At 42.2% G+C, this 16,798-nt stretch overlaps 1 protein-coding gene across 2 annotated transcripts in view; it reads right to left on the reverse strand.

Moving 5' to 3' along the window:
- DLG2 (discs large MAGUK scaffold protein 2) overlaps window positions 1–16,798 on the reverse strand; it is a 1,428,123-nt gene that overhangs the window by 768,298 nt on the left and 643,027 nt on the right. The window lies entirely within an intron of this gene.

Genomic DNA, 16,798 nt, shown 5'->3' on the forward strand with positions numbered 1-16,798 from the left:
GCAATTTGTTTAAACAAAACTTTGAGAAATAGCTGCTGTGACAGACCCAGACCAGTGGGGTACAGGAGTCTGGTAGAGGGCAAATATACTGGTCACTGGATGAGTAGTTTTCTGTTCCCTGAGTGACCAGAGCAGGGGCTGCACTAGAGTAATCAGGAACCTGCTAGAACCAATTAAGGCAGACAGGCTGATTAGAACACCTGCAGCCAATCAAGGCAGGCTAATCAGGGCACCTGGGTTTAAAAAGGAGCTCACTCCAGTCAGACAGGGGGGAGCCAGAGGAGAGGAAGTGCATGTGAGGAGCTGAGAGTGAGAGGGTGTAGCTGCTGGAGAACTAAGGAGTACAAGCATTATCAGACACCAGGAGGAAGGTCCTGTGGTGAGGATAAAGAAGGTGTTTGGAGGAGGCCATGGGGAAGTAGCCCGCTGTCATGCAGTGGTTACAGGAGGCACTATAGACAGCTGCAATCCACAGGGCCCTGGGCTGGAACCCGGAGTAGAGGGCGGGCCCGGGTTCCCCCCAAACCTCCCAACTCCTGATCAGCCACAGGAGGAGTTGATCCAGACTGTGGGGAAGATCACTAAGGTTAGCAAATCTGCCAATAAGCGCAGGACCCACCAAGGTAGAGGAGGAACTTTGTCACACTGCATAATGCAAGAGTCATCTCATCTTCCTTGCTACAATAGCTCACAGACTGGACAACTGCATCTCCATCAGTGTCAATGCAAGATGTCCAGGAAGAAGCCATGACTGGTTCACAAACCATCTCTCCTCCTTATGATGGCATTGCTTCAGAGCCTGCATCAGCTATCTATGCACTACCTGATCCAGTTCAAGGTTCTGGTTCTGACTTCTGAAACCCACAAAGCACAAATCCACACTATCTCCATGATCAGTGTTTCTCAAACTGGGGTCGTCGCTTATGTAGGGAAAGCCCCTGGCAGGCTGGGGCAGTTTGTTTACCTGTCCCGTCCGCAGGTCTGGCTGATGACGGCTTCCACTGGCCAATGGGAGCTGCTGGAAGCGGTGGCCAGTATGTCCCTTGGCCCACACCGCTTCCAGCATCCCCCAGTTGGCCCAGAGCAGCGAACCGTGGCCAGTGGGAGTCATGATTGGCTGGACCTGCAGACAGGGCAGGTAAACAAACCGGCCCGGCCTACCAGAGGCTTTCCCTACACAAGTGGCGACCCCAGTTTGAGAAACACTGTCCATGATGCTTTCTCTTTTCAGGGAAGCTCCAGCACCTTGAGAAATATGATCAAACAGGTACTCAGACACTATAGTAATGGGTGTCATAAGAATGTAGACAGATCAGGCACTGCATGCTTATTGGAACCCAGGAACTCTCAGAGTAGAGATTGAAGTTTTGTCCTAATTTATTGCTCTGAGAAAACACTGGAGCTAGAGCCGTTCTTTCGACCAATCTTCCACTCGAAGTGTGTTTATTAAAATTTTCTGTGGGGAAAAACCTGCTGATTCAGTCTACATTTTCCAATCGCTCAATTAGTTGAATCAAAATGATTCAATTTGTTTCAGAACACTGCATTGTTCCATTTTGGTCAAGTGTCACTTTGCCATTTAGACATTTCCAATTGGAAACATTTTTTCACAAAAGTTTTCCATATTCTAACTTTTTGTTCCCTCTTTAGAACAGCAAGGGATTTTTGAAGTGTCAAAATTTTCAGTGAAAGAAAGATTCCTTTCTTTGAACAGCTGGCAATTAGTGTGCTGCACTCAAACAAGTCAACTACAGGTTGGGGATGAGCTGTTGTGCCAGGCAGCAGAAACATGCGTACTGCAATGATGCTGGCTACTGCAATGTAGCTGAAAAAAAAACCCAAAACTGATCCTAGGCAGTGTAGGCAGCATGATCTCGGAGTCAGTAGACCAGAGTTCCTTTCCTGGTTCTGTCACTGACTTACTTCATGATCTTGGGAAAGTCACTTCTGCACCAAGTAGTGGGGAGGATATTTACCATCCTTTATTAAGTGTTCTTCATCCATAGATCTTGGAGCACTAAGTACACCACTACCTCGATATAACGCCACCCGATATAACACGAATTTGGATATAACGCGGTAAAGCAGCGCTCCGGGGGGGCGGGGCTACGCACCCCAGTGGATCAAAGCAAGTTCAATATAACACAGTTTCACCTATAACGCGGTAAGATTTTTTGGCTCCCAAGGACAGCGTTATATCGAGGTAGAGGTGTAATAGGTAATAGTAGCACTTATTATTATAGGTAATAGATAATAGTAGCACTTATTATTATTGATCCTTATGTGGCGCTCACAAGTAGTATAGAAAATCTTCACAATTTTTATCAGTTTCTGCAGAGAAGTTGTTCTCTCTCAGTGGCTCTCAAACTTTTACTGGTGACCCCTTTCACATAGCAAGCCTCTAAGCCCTCCCCTTATAAATTAAAAACACTTTTAAATATATTTTAACACCATTATAAATGCTGGAGGCAAAGCGGAATTTGGGGTGGAGGTTGACAGCTCACAACCCCCCATGTAATAACCTCGCGACTCTCTGAGGGGTCCGACCCTCAGTTTGAGAACCTCGTTCTATCCCATGATTTTAGTTACTGCATTATTTAACAGAAACACATGGTTGATAGTTTATAAGATATTTACAACAAAGCACTTAATCTAACATTAAAATCCCACACCACGAATCAAAAGTAATCTCGATCACTATTGAAAGCTATCCATTTTCATTGAAATCCTAAATTAAAGATGAAAAAAATCTTAGTGAAATTAGCTAAAGTTGCTATTTCTTTAGTGATTTGTATTTTTAATACATTCTTAGTCTGTTATTCAAGGATATCATCAAACTTTTTAAAATGTAGTCCTGTTATAAAGTTACATTAGACCTTGTAATGGGGGCCTGGACTCCACTTCCATCTTCTTCCTTGCAGAAACTGTAGGGACTCTACGGGGTGTGTTCTCAGTTAAATATTTCAATTCCTCTTCACCAGTATCACCACAGTACCCTGTGTCCCCAACTATTTACAATATTTGCCAAGCTTTAGGCCCTCTGGCCAGCACCCGAGGGGAACAGAGATCTCCCTACTCTGAGGCCTCTGTATGACTAGACTCAACTAACCCTGTTCCTCCCTCTCCCCGGTGCACTTCCTTCCTGTGCCTTTTCTCAGCCTTTCCCTGGGCTGATGGGGGCCAATTGAGTTCCTACCCCACCCAGCCCACCACTCTGATCAGATAATTACCCCAATCAGCCTCTATTGGGCCACTAATTAGCATGTGAGTGACCAGAGTGCAGGCTCACCTACTCACTCCCTGCACACAGTCAGACCTAAACAAAATACCAAGACTAATTAAGGAAAATAAATGGAGGGTAAAACTTTCAAAAGCAACTAAGTGATTTAAGCTCCTGAGTCCCATTTTCTAAAGTGAATTAGGAGCCTAAGACCCTTAGGTGCTTTTGAAAATTTTACCCTATAACTGCATATTAACCATTAGCATGCAGAAGATTCTGCATATTCAGCCTCCATAAATTAGTAAGCAAGTATACTGTACACTTCTGTACCTTCCTTTTCCTTCTGCCCTCCCCACAAGCCTTGCCCCTTCCAAATTCTTCACAAAGTGGGGCAACTAGAACATTCTTCATGTGGCTATTTCACTCCTATTTTGAGCCTGCATCACTGCTATCACATGGGAACCAGTAAAGAGCTGGGAACACGCTGACCCTGGAGTCCTTACGAGAACTGCTTTTTTATTGCTGGTTCCCAGCGTAAACATCATGTCATGAGTGCAAGCCAGTAATAAAGGAGGGTTTCTGGGAAAGTGGTGGAGCAGACGGAGGTGCCAGGAAACACCAAGCAAGAGTTCTGATTCACCTCCCCACAGCCAGAGACGCTCATTCCTTTCTAGCATTGTGCCCTGCAGTGGGTCTGCAATTTCCTTGGAAAACAGCTAGTTCCCTGGAAACTGGCCTTTTCTCAAAGGGTTAATTCAAATTTCTGGAAGGAAAACAAATGCGTAGAAATGCTGCTCCTTCTTTGACAAAAGAACAGGTGGATGGCTTACGATAATTAAATTACAAATCAGTGCCTGCTGCTCGCAGGGTATTGTATGCTGCCAGCTAGCATCAGATATTTAAAATCCCATGTAATTACCTATAATGGAGGAGTGGAGTGTGCTGTTGTGAATTTAATGTGAACTTGCTCTTTTTAATAACTGATCATTCCTGTTACGATGTGAGAGTATAGCTATAAAATGGCACCGCCACCTCACTTTACTCCAGCCAGGAGGGGTTTCTGTTATTTGTTTTGAAGTTCTGTTTGCAGGGGAAATGTTGGCTGAACAGAGGCAGGACCTGACACAGCACAAAGTATTGGTTAAAACCTTGCAGCTGGACACCAGCTAGTTCTGATGCAAAAAAGGAGAAAGATAGGGAGACATTGACTTGACAAGTTACTGTCTGTGTGGAAATACTGTAATTTTCTTACTCTACTCATTGAACTTACATTAGCCTGACAGTCTTATAGGGAATAAAGCTGGTTGGAAATTTTATGTTTTAATGGAAAAAAGCATTTGCTGCAAAATTTTCACAAGTTCGAAAAAGCATTTTGCCCTTTTTTGGATTTGGAAAATCTAAAAATATTTTCTTTTGGGTCAGTTCAGCATTAATATGGGCCCTGAGCTGCCATGGTAGTAGTTGGAGTGCATTGTGTCTTCATTCCCCACTGTCCAACGTCTCCCATGATGCACCTTGGTCTCCCCTCTGACTCAAGCAATAGGGTACATCATCCAAATCACATGGACACAGTATATCACAGGAGCTGTAGTCAGACAGGGACTCAAACTACAATTCCCATGAGGCACCACAACATCGGGGGGAAAGGGGGGCTAAGATTAACGTATAATGAAGCCAAAACTACAACATTTCAATCTGGGAATTTCAAAATGAAATATTTCAACATTTCTCAAATCAGAATTTTTCAGAAGTTTCTGTTCTGTGGAAGATTAAAAAAAAAGATATTTCAACTTTTCCTCCCAATCTGAGATGAAAACACCTTTTGAAATATCCGAATTTCATACAGGAATGATATGCAGGATGGAAATCGAGTAAGGAATAAGATTTCTCAGCTATATTAAATTCCCATACAGTAACCACAGCTGATGAACTTTTAAGAATAAAGAGAAAGGTATCAAAGCATAGCACAGAAAGCTGTGACTAGATTAGCTAGTGGTAAACACACATTTCAGTGCTTCCTATCATGCAGTTCCATTTCTGGGCAGCATGACATGCTATGGCCAAAAGCAGGACCGGCTCTAGACACCAGCAGACCAAGCATGTGCTTGGGACTGCACAATTTCAGGGGCGACATTCCAGGTGCTCTCTAAGGTCTGTTTTTTTTTTTTTTTTTTCCAGTATCAGATGTGAGCATACTAAGAAACCAAACGTTACATTTGCACACACAAGTATTTGTACTGGAAGCGTTTCTTCGCTCATCCAATCAGGGAACTGAAATAATATCATATTATTCATCCAACCAATTGCAACTGAGCAACACAGCTTGACTTCTGAGTATCTATGAGTAAAGAGAAAAAAAAATAAACTGGAAGAAATCACATCTGCTTGCCAAGAATGTGGGAGCAGGTTAGGAAACTGAAATAATTGAACCATTATATCTATTGTGAATAGAGGTGGTTGGGAACTTTGACACAATGTTTTTTGTTGGAAAATGTTTTGTCTTTCTGTGGGACAGTTTCTTCAGGTTCAGGATGGAATGTCTGCTCAAAACGAGTGAGAAATACCCACCCCAGAATATCCAGAAGCCTGAGGCCCGCACCTGTGATGTAGGAGAGACAGGGAACTGAACCTCACACATGAATGCCCAAACCACAAGGCTAAAGGCTCTCTCTTCGGCTCTGTGCATATGAATATATATGAAGTGGAAAAGCTCCAAGAGACTGACTTTGTAGCCTGGTGGTGACAGCACTCACCTGGGAGGCTGGAGACCAAGATTCGAGACCTTGCCCTGTCTGATTCAGAGCAGGGACTTGAACATGAGTGCCCTAGCCACCAGGCTATTCTGGAGTGCCCCTCTTATTTTTCATGAAAAACTTCAAAAGGTCTCAGTTTCATGCCAATGGCGAAATCTTGAAAACTTGTATGGAATAGGAAAACTATTTCCTGCCCAGCTCTAATTGTGAATGACTTGCTGTCTTGTCTATCTAGTGTATTTTTAAAAGGCCTGTCGCCTTAGTATTGCAATACCTTTCATCCAAAAATCAAAGAACTTTTACAAACATTGGTCAAGTCTGACTACACCTTCTTGAAATGGATATTTATGAGTGAGAAAATTAGGCTCAGAGAAATTCAGCCCAAGGTCATATGTTGAATCAATTAATAACCCAGGAGGCTAATTCCTTATCTGCTGTTCTAACCACTAGCAAAGCAACCACAGTGAAATGCAAAAGGAAACTGAAATGTATAATTCATTTCCGATGAATGCTCTTAATTTTCAGTTATTTTTTTGACAAGGGTTCTAAAAAAACAGTAAACTGGGCAGGAATTATGGTTTTCTCATATCCCTGTTCAGTACTTGGCACAATTTTGATATCTCAGTAGAAATTATAACCAGTAACAATGTTCCTTTTGGGGAGTGAGAAATAAAGATACTGGTTCCTAGTTAAGTTAGATTTTGTGGAGGACAAGAATTTTCCTGTAAGAGTGAGACTCTTTTGAAGGAGGGAATCCTCTCATGACACTGAGCAGCAGCATGTGCAGTTTTCCTATGCAGTGCAGCAAAACAAATTATAATTGTTCAGGAAAAGAAACACCAGTGGATTGGTCTGTCTGTTTTCAATATTAAAACAGTAAGGCAGTTTTAGGAATCATATATCCATTTAATAAAAAGAAAACAAAAACCCAACCAAACAAAAAAACACACACCAAAAAAACGTGGTTTTATAGCATATTCACAGTCTGCTTCTTGAGCCTCAAACCAATTTTATTTTGCACCATGAAGGGCAGGATGATAAAAGATATAATTTTAAAATTGCCATTAGCCTAACTATTGGTGTGTGCAGTGTTGTTGTAGCCATGTTGGCCCCAGGACATTAGAGAGACAAAGGTAAATGAGGTAGTATCGTTTATTGGATCAGCTTCTGTTGGTGAGAAAGAGAAGCATTAGAGATTACAGAGAGCTCTTCTTCAGGTCTGAGAAACATACTCATTGTGTCACACCTAAATACAAGGTGGAATAGATTGTTTAGTATAAGTGATTAACACATATTTCAAAGTATGCAGCGTTCCCAGACCTGAAGAAGAGCTCTGTATAGCTCAAAATCATGTCTCTCTCACCAACAGAATTTGGTCCAGTAAACAATATTACATTACCCACCTTGTCGCACTGGATTTTTGGCTTATTACGACAATCTATAACCCACTAACTTCTCCCTCCTCTTCCCATTATTATTCCTTCTATTACTGGACAGGTATTAACGGGCCACTTCACCTTGAATGGGCCCTTGAAATGCATTAAGTACTTATGTTAAGCAATTTGTTCCACCCTGTATTTAGCTGTGACGGCGTGAGTACATTTCCCAGACCCGAAGAAAAAGTCTACGTACTCTCAAAAGCTTGTCGCTCTCACCAACAAAAGTTAGGCCAATATAAAATACTACCACATCCACCTTGTCTCTCTAGTTAGCCTAACTACACTTTCCTTTAGTATGTTGCTGCAATTATGCCTTTAGCTCACAAGATGGCACAATAACCATCCAGTTAAGAGACGCTCACATCCAAATGATTATATGAAAAGCATTTGGGGAAAAAATTTTTAGTAGCTATAAAAGGTCAAACCTTCAGTTGATTTTTACTGTGAACAAACCTTATAGATATGCTCAGAGCATTTTTATGTATTTTTTTTATTTAAGATGCTGCTATTAGGAATACTGCAGTACTTACAGGAATCGTATTCAAAGCGGGCATCTGGAGGAACTGCGACAATTTGTACAAGTATTATGACTCAGTAGTAACCCATTGATTTTTCAGGGATTACTAAATTTGAATGCTATCTATCAGCAGACCTGAGAATGGCTCTGAACCCTGCATTCTTCAAGGAATTCTAAATCCTAATTAAAACTGTCTGCCTGCTAATATGTACCAGGAAGTATTTGGCTTCATATGCTGCATCACATTTTGGACCCACTAACTGCCTCTATTTAGCCCTCTGGAGGTTGCTACTTACCATTCAATAATTTTAAGTAGATTTTTGGTTTTGGACTTCAAGCATCAATATAACAGGAGAGGGGATTTGAAAGGGTGGGGTTGTTTGTTTTTTTGTCATGAAACAGTAGTGTTGCTATTGATTATAAAAAAAATTTTTAAATGTCCAATAATATTAATTATTGTTCATCTACAGTATTACAAAACCCAAGCATTCGAAAACCATGAGTCAGGCCGTAAACCAATGGACTTACTTAAAAGTAACAAGATTTAAAAGAATGATCTTTAATATTAAATACAAAGCTATATTATAGTTTCCCCAACTTGACAAAAGTGAGGATTTGCCATTAATTTGTTCTGCACATTTACATACAAGACATTTATGAGACCCCTGAACCTCTCTGTTCTAATGAACTGAAAAGTCCTCCTCTGCTCCCCTCATTGCTGAGCGCAGTATTTAATAGACTTAAAACAAAAAAGCCCTAATACACAAGAACCTCCCTACCTACTGTCCAAGGCCGGGGCAGTTCATTCACAGTCACCCAGCTGCACCAAGTGAAAAAGGCAGCATTTCAAGACTCTTGGACCAATGACCTTGCTGTAAGCTCTGGGGTTTAATTCTATACCTTTCCAGCCCTCTTCGGGAACTATGTCAGCAGATTATACACCTCCTGTTGGTTAATTGACAGATTAACAATGGTCACAATCATACTTAACTCCTGCCTGAGTTTAGCCCAGCAGTGCATATGGTAGTGGTGGGTTTTATTTCTGGCAAACTGCTTGAGCACAGGGTGCTATAAATGCCATGTACTGACAAAACTGAGAACAGCCCTGATATCTTCAAACAGAGGGGGAGGCAGGAGCAGAGAAGTAGGGAATCAAGGATAGGAGCCAGGGTGGAGATAAGGGCAGAGACAGTCAGAGACAGACTGGGGGCACAAGCGCAGAACCACCAGAGTACATTCCTCCCCAAAACCTGGAGTTGAACCCAGGAGCACTGAGTCTACAATCCTCTGCTGCCAGCAAATAGCTGCAAAACACTACTGAAATAAGCAGCTCATATCTAGGGCCCTGCCAAATTCACTGTCCATTTTGGTCAATTTCATGGCCAGAGGATTTTAAAAATCATAAATTTCATGATTTCAGCTATTTAAATCTGTAATTTCACAGTGTTGTAATTGTAGGGGTCCTGACCCAAAAACAGTTGTGTGTGTGGGGGGGGGAGGGGGGTTTGCAAGGTTATTGTGTGCTTGTGGTACTGCTACCCTTACTTCTCCACTGCTGTTGGTGGCGGCGGTGCCTTCAGAGCAGGGAGCCAGAAGGCAGCAGCTGCTGGCCAGAAGCCCAGCTCTGAAGGCAGTGTCACCACCACCAGCAACAGCACAGTACTAAGGCTGGCGTGGTATGGTATTGCCACCCCTACTTCTGTGCTGCTGCCTGCAAAGCTGGGGGCTCAGTCAGCAGCCACCACTGTCTGGCCACCCAGCTCTGAAGGCAGCAGCACAGAAGTAAGGGTGCATGGGATGGTATTGCCACGCTTACTTCTGCGCTGCTGCTGGCAGTGCACTGCCTTCACAGCTGGGTGCCCATGCAACAGCCGCCACTCTCTGGTTGCCCAGCTCTGAAGTCAGCGCAGAAGTAAGGGTGGCAATACTGTGACCTCCATGTAGCTCCGTTTTGGGTCAGGAACATCAATTTGAAAAACGCTGGTCTCCCCCATGAAATCTGTATAGTATAGGGTAAAAGCACACAAAAGACCAGATTTCACGGTGGGAGATCAGATTTTACCAACTGTGACGTGTTTTTCATGGCCATGAATTTGATAGGGCCCTACTCATAACCTCTGTGTGGACCAGTCACTAGAGGGATAACAGCCTACCACAGCTATCAGTTACTTCATTAGCTCCAGTGGATCTAAAGAACCCAACCCTGCTGATGACCCAACTTGGGTGTCAGTATGGTTCCACATGATAGAATTTCCCTTTTTTTCTGGGATTTTATTTCAGATTAGGAAATTACATCCACAAGATCTATTAAAGAACATTAAGATTTCAAAGTCAAGTGCCCAGGATGGACAGTGCTGCAGAGGTTAATCAGGACTTTGTAGTGAACGAGACGTGTATGTAGGATCCCGGCTTCATTTGTTGCACAAGTTGGAAAGTGTGTAGTGAATGATATAGAGGGTTGTAGGCGGGAGGGTGGAGAAGAGGGATCTTGTGGTTTAGGCAGTTGAATGCTTCCCTAAAATAACTGGATTCTCTCCCTGCCTGTGCCAGAGTTCCTATGTGAAGCCGAGCCAGGCACTTAAACTAATCTTTTCAGAGGTGGTCACTAACTGTGTGCTCCTCGGTTCCTAGGTGCCCGACAGGAAACCCTGGGATCTGACTTGCAGTCATACTGAACCTTCCCAGCTGCAGCTGAAGTCAATGGGAGCTGTATTTTGAACATACAGAGGCTAAGTGCTCTGAAAAACAGGCCCTAACTGTCTCAAGTTGGGCAACCAAAAATTAATGGACCCCTGACCTTAATTGTGCTATGCCTCCATTCTACATATGTAAGAGAGGGATAAAAATACTCCCTCATCTCCCAGCGGCACTGCAAAAATAAATTCATTAAAGTCTGTGAAGCAGTCAGATACTATAGTGAGGAGCACTATAGAAGCGCCTCAAGAAAATTAATAATTCTGTATTCTGACCAGGGTTTAAATACTGAACTTTAAAATAAGGCCTAATGGGGCCACACATTGAATGTGGAGAATGAAAAGGAATAAGAACTAACTCCCCATTCAGTGAGTAAGCCTGGATTCCTGTGGAAAAGACAGTAGTGATCAGATAATTAGAGACTACCATAAAGTATATGCACACGGGGGCCAAATTAATGTTGCCCAGGCAACCTTAATTCAGACCTTCTGAGTGCTTGATTTAGCAACCTTAACATCTTAATATAGTATTTTTAATGAAATGCATACATGTGTATACACACACACACACACACACACACACACTCTTAAACGACACTCTTATGTGTTAAAACTCTGAAATTCAGTAATTATCTCTATATCTATTTCAATGTTTATGAAAGACTGGCACTCCATACATACTAACACAAGTGAATTATTATGTGCATAAATAAGAAAAATAATCTAGCCATTGCCACTCTGATGAATCCAGGCCATTATCTCTGAAGTTAACAAATTATTTTACTACAAAACCAATCTTCATCTCTGCTGGAAAAGTTATTACAAGCTACAGATATGTATATTTTTCCACTACTTATCAAACCCCTGTCTCAAAGGCTATGAATTTTAACAGCCACCTTACAAACAGAAGGAATTATACATTAATACATTTTAACATAACGCCCTGCGGGCTGCGACGCATACTGATTTCTGTGGGAATCATGGGTGTTTGGAACCTCTCTGAAAGTTAAGCCCGAATTATCTGAAACTGGGCACTCAAAAATAAGTTAGAAGAGGCTCCCAAAATTAGGTACTACTTTTAAAAATGTGGACTTGAACCCTTCTGTAAAATGAAATTGTGACAGGGTGAAACTGGATTAAATAAATCCATATCATCATTCCAGCATATATCCATAAAACTCTTAATACACATCATATACATATATCATGCACAAATATTAATGATCAGTACGTTTTCAGTTTTCCAGTGGTACACTACATGGCACCTTTTAGAAACGGATGACCATAGTGAGTTGGGGTACCCAGAAGTGGTCAGGCAACCTGAAACTCATTACTTGATACAGGTGATACCCTTGCCCTCTGGCACTGACGTGCCCTTAGGGCCATGGTCTCCCACCTTACAGATGAGTTCATTAGCCCTTGGGCTAAGGAGTAATTCTTCCCCTCCCCCCCAATTAATATTAATAACAGGAGAGATTGCCCCCAGAGTGTTGCATAGCCTAATGGTTAGGACACATTCAGAAATTGAGACCAAAGTTAAAATCCCTGCTCCCCAAGAGGCAGGAGAGGGAACAGAGTCTTGAACCTCTTTTTAAAGAGGCTTATTCAATGAATAGGGTGTTAGTTCTTATTTCTTTTCATTCTCCACATTCAATGTGTGGCCCCATTAGGCCTTATTTTAAGTGCATTATTTAAACTTAACTGTGTCTGTACTAGACAAAGAATGTGTATTTGCTTCTGTGCCCAGCCTGCTCATCAGGCAGACACAATGAAGGTCTACTTACATATTAGCTTTTAAGCTTATTAAGCTAATAAGCAGGGGAGGAAACACCTTCCAAGAGAGCAGAGAAACTTTGTCTGCACAAGGGTTATGAACCTCAAGTGATAAATAAGGCTACGATTTAGTCACGGGTATTTTTGGCAAAAGTAATGGATAGGTCATGGGCAATAAACAAAATTATTGCATATGACCAGTACCTGACATATATGATAAATACCCTGACTAAATCTGGGTGCTGCTGCTGCAGGGGCTGCGTGCCCCATGGGGCTGCTGCTGTGGAGGGTGCACCCCGGGGGCCACTGCTCAGGTTCTCCCCCTGGGCCAGCCGGTTCAGCTGGCTGCAGAGCCGCTCCAGCAGCAGCCGGTGTGGCTGTCCCCAAGCCAGCTGCTGGGGCAGCCCTGGGATCAGCCACACTGGCTGTTGCAGAAGTCACAGAAAGTCATGGAATCCATGACTTCCGTGACCTCTGTAACAGACCCGGAGCCCTAGTGATAAACAACTTAATCAACTTTAAGGAGCAACAAACATTATTTCTCTGAGGGGTCCGGGTGAGGGCTGGACAGAGCAGGGCACATGGTTTTGGAGAAATTTGGGCTGGTGGAAGCCATAATAGGGCTGTAGCCAGGTGCTGGGGTCAGAAATGCTGAACCAGGGTTGCCAGTGGTTCTCAATCTTTCCATACTACTGTACCTCTTGCAGGAGTCTGATTTGTCTTGTATACCTTCGTTTCTCCTCACTTAAACTACTTGCTTACAAAATCAAAGTGTCACAGCACACTATTACTGAAAAATTGCTTACTTTCTCATTTTTACCACATAAATTATAAAATAAATCAATTGGAATATAAATATAGTACTTACATTTCAGTGTATAGTATATTGAGCAGTATAAACAAGTCGTTGTCTTATGAAATTTTAGTTTGTGCTGACTTCGCTAGTGCTTTTTGTGTAGCCTGTTGTAAAACTAGGCAAATATCTTGATGGGTCGATGTATCCCGTGGAAGATTTTGGTGTACCCTCACAGAGAACCACAGAAACACGTTGTGACCTGCATGCTTGTAGCTGGCTATAAGCAACCCAGGCTGGGCACTACAGTAGCAAAGCATTGCAACATACCCAGGGCTGCAGGGCAAGTGGTGACTGTGATGGTGTACCCCACAAGTCTTCATGGGAATATGTATAATATATATGATATAACTGAATAGGGTTTTTTTATACACATATATTATATATATATATTGTATGTATATATGATCTACTGAATACATTCCTCCTATGTGTATGTATGTATCATTTTGTTTAAATTATGCGTATTTATGTGGCTGTGTACTGTTTTTTTTTTTGTTTTTGTAAAGACCTTTTAAGTAAGCTCTGAGAAAGGAATGTGCAAATTAAGTGCCAATCAAGAAGCACTTAAACAATGGATCTTGGGGGGCTCCTCATCACATCAGAAGTAGTCTACTTGGACACATAGGTAGTAGGTAAACAATGGCTGCTGCCTGTAAAAAATGCATGCATGCATGGGCATGCATGATGCATGTGAAACTCCAACTCCCCATTTTGGGACTGACTGAGAGAGAGAGAGAGAGAAAGGTGAAGAGACCAGAGACTTACTACTTAACCCCCCCTCTCTCCTCTCATTTTTGTCTTCAGCTGGCTCAGAGAGCCTCCACCCCCGAAGGATGCCTAAAAGAAACTGGAACAAAGGACAGTAACTACAGGGGGTGTGAGTGATTGCTGGACCCAGACTAGAAGGAGACTAGTCTGTAAAAGGAAGCTTAGTGGGTGAGGTTTTTATCTGTATTTAGTTTTCTTAGACATAGACTTGCATGTTCTATTTTATTTTGCTTGGTAACTCACTTTGTTCTGTCTGTCACTACTTGGAACCACTTAAATCCTACTTTCTGTATTGAATAAAATCACTTTTTACTTAATTAACCCAGAGTATGTATTAATACTGAGGGAGGCAAACAGCTGTGCATCTCTCTCTATCAGTGTTATAGAGGGCGAACAATTTATGAGTTTACCCTGCATAAACTTTATACTGGGTAAAACAGAGTTATTTGGGGTTTGGACCCCATTGGGAGTTGGGCATCTGAGTGTTAAAGACAGGAACTCTTCTTAAATTGCTTTCAGTTAAGTCTGCAGCTTTGGGGCATGTGGTTCAGACCCTGAGTCTGTGTTGGAGCGGACTAGCTCAACAAGACGGGGTGCTGGAGTCCCAGGCTGACAGGGAAAGCAGGGGGAGAAGTAGTCTTGGCACATCAGTTGGCAGTCCACAGATTTCTGTGATCCATCCCTTCACAGTGACCTTAACCCTTACTGCTCTGAATTGCCCCCCCAGAATATGAGAGAGTCAAATTCAAATCCCTACTCCACATCAGGCAGAGGGAAAATTTGAACTCAGGTCTCCCACATCTAGGGAAACAAGCTGAAGTTTTTCCAGGATGTGTCCACTATCACCTCCTCCTCCTCTTGGTCTTTCACAAAAAAAAAAAAAAAAGACATAGCTGTGAATTGCGAGTGGAGGGGAAATGCCTAGTTTAGATGCCTAAATCCTTTTGAAAGGCAGGTTTTAGGCCACGCTCCTCTCCTTGGCTTTCCTATTCGCTAGATTAAGTGGCTGTCTGCTCAGCATGCTGGGTTTTCTGAATCCCATTCTTAGGAACCGCCTGCACTGTATAGAGTTATGCACTTTCTGGTCCCCTTTATGGTGTTTAAAGTTGGGCATTTAAGAGCCCTAGTCACTTTTGAAAGAGTCGGCTTGTACCTCATATTGGATCACAAAACTGTTGTGATCCTAGCTGACTTCAGCCTTTGATCCTTGGATCTGATCTCAGATGGGTCTAGAGTTTCATCTGTCTTATGTTCCCTTTCTTGTTCAACTGTACAGCACTTTGTTCCCTTTTATTGTTGTCAGGGTTCCCTCCCCACTCTGAACTCTGGGGTACAGATGTAGGGACCCACATGAAAGACCCCCTAAGATTATATTCCACCATCTTAGGTTAAAACTTCCCCAATGCACAAATTCTTTTGCACTTGGAGCCCTATTCCCCCCGAAAATATCCTCCCAAGGCCCTTCACCCCATTTCCGGGGGAGGGTGGGTGCTTGAGAATAATATACCAACCGTTAGGTTAAGAAAGTGAGCACAGACCAAATCCCTGGTTTTTAGGACCCTGAGAATTTATCAGGTTCTTAAAAGAAGAATTTTATTTAAAAAAAGTAAAAGAATCACACCTGCAAAATCAGGATGGAAGATAACTTTACAGGGTAAATAAAAAGATTTTAAACCCAGAGGATTCCCCTCTGATTCTGCTTCCCAGTTACAAAACAGGAATAAAAATTATCTCTTAGCATAGGGAAAATTCACAAGCAAAACCAAAAGATAATCTAACGCATTTCCTTGCTACTACTTACAATTTTTGTCATCTTAGATCCCTAATTCAGGTAGGGTTTTAGGAGATTTTTTCCTGCCCTGGTCCCTCTCTGCCCGATAGAGAACAACAAAGAGACCACAAAAAAACCCTCCCCCCACAGATTTGAAAAGATCTTCTTCCCTTATTGCTCCTTTTGGTCAGGTGCCAGCCAGGTTATTTGAGCTTCTTAACCCCTTACAGGTAAAGGAGGGACTTTATGCTCCCCTTAGCTGTATGCTTATGACAATTGTTATATGCAAAAAAGACAGAAAAAGTCTGTCCTTACCAGGCTGATCTGAACATACAAAGCCATACTTGCATCTTTGCAGTAAGGCTAGCGTAATTACAGGCTAACAAGGACAATGTACTTCCATTCACAAAAGATCTTTGTAGAAGAGATACAGACTAATACCTTCTCCAATCTCATTCCACTTTCAGCTGAGGTAAATACATTTCTTGTAAAAAGGACCATCACAGCATTATAAAATGCACATTCCTTCAGTCTTAAGAAAAGCTTTACAGGAAGGTTGTACAGATGCCCGCCTCTCTAACAGTGCCATGGTATGCTTCCTGTTTTTCATAATTACTGAAAATGAGGACAAAGCAAAACTCATCCTGGGTAAAATTAGATTTCATCTAGATCATAAGGCAGGCATGAGACACAGTTCACTTTGAAATACAAACATTACAAAAAACCCCACAAACCCTGCCTGTAAAGGCACTGTAGTTTTATTTTTGTATTATTGTTTAGAAAAGTTTTTGCAGTTCAGTCCTACAGCTGGACTAATTATTTACATCATCAATTTCAAGAGACTATACATACACACACACAGTGGGCCAAATCTCCAGCTGATGTCAATCCAGCACGGGATCTAACCTAGTTTCTGGTTAAAAAATAAGTGATTCTTCATTTTTCTTTTTTGCTTAGTTCTAGGAAAAAAGTGTCAAACTGACAGTCTAAAGACTTGAGTCCTCTGAT

The sequence above is a fragment of the Mauremys reevesii genome, linkage group 1 (genome assembly GCF_016161935.1).
Source record: "Mauremys reevesii isolate NIE-2019 linkage group 1, ASM1616193v1, whole genome shotgun sequence".
Classification (NCBI taxonomy): Eukaryota; Metazoa; Chordata; order Testudines; family Geoemydidae; genus Mauremys; species Mauremys reevesii.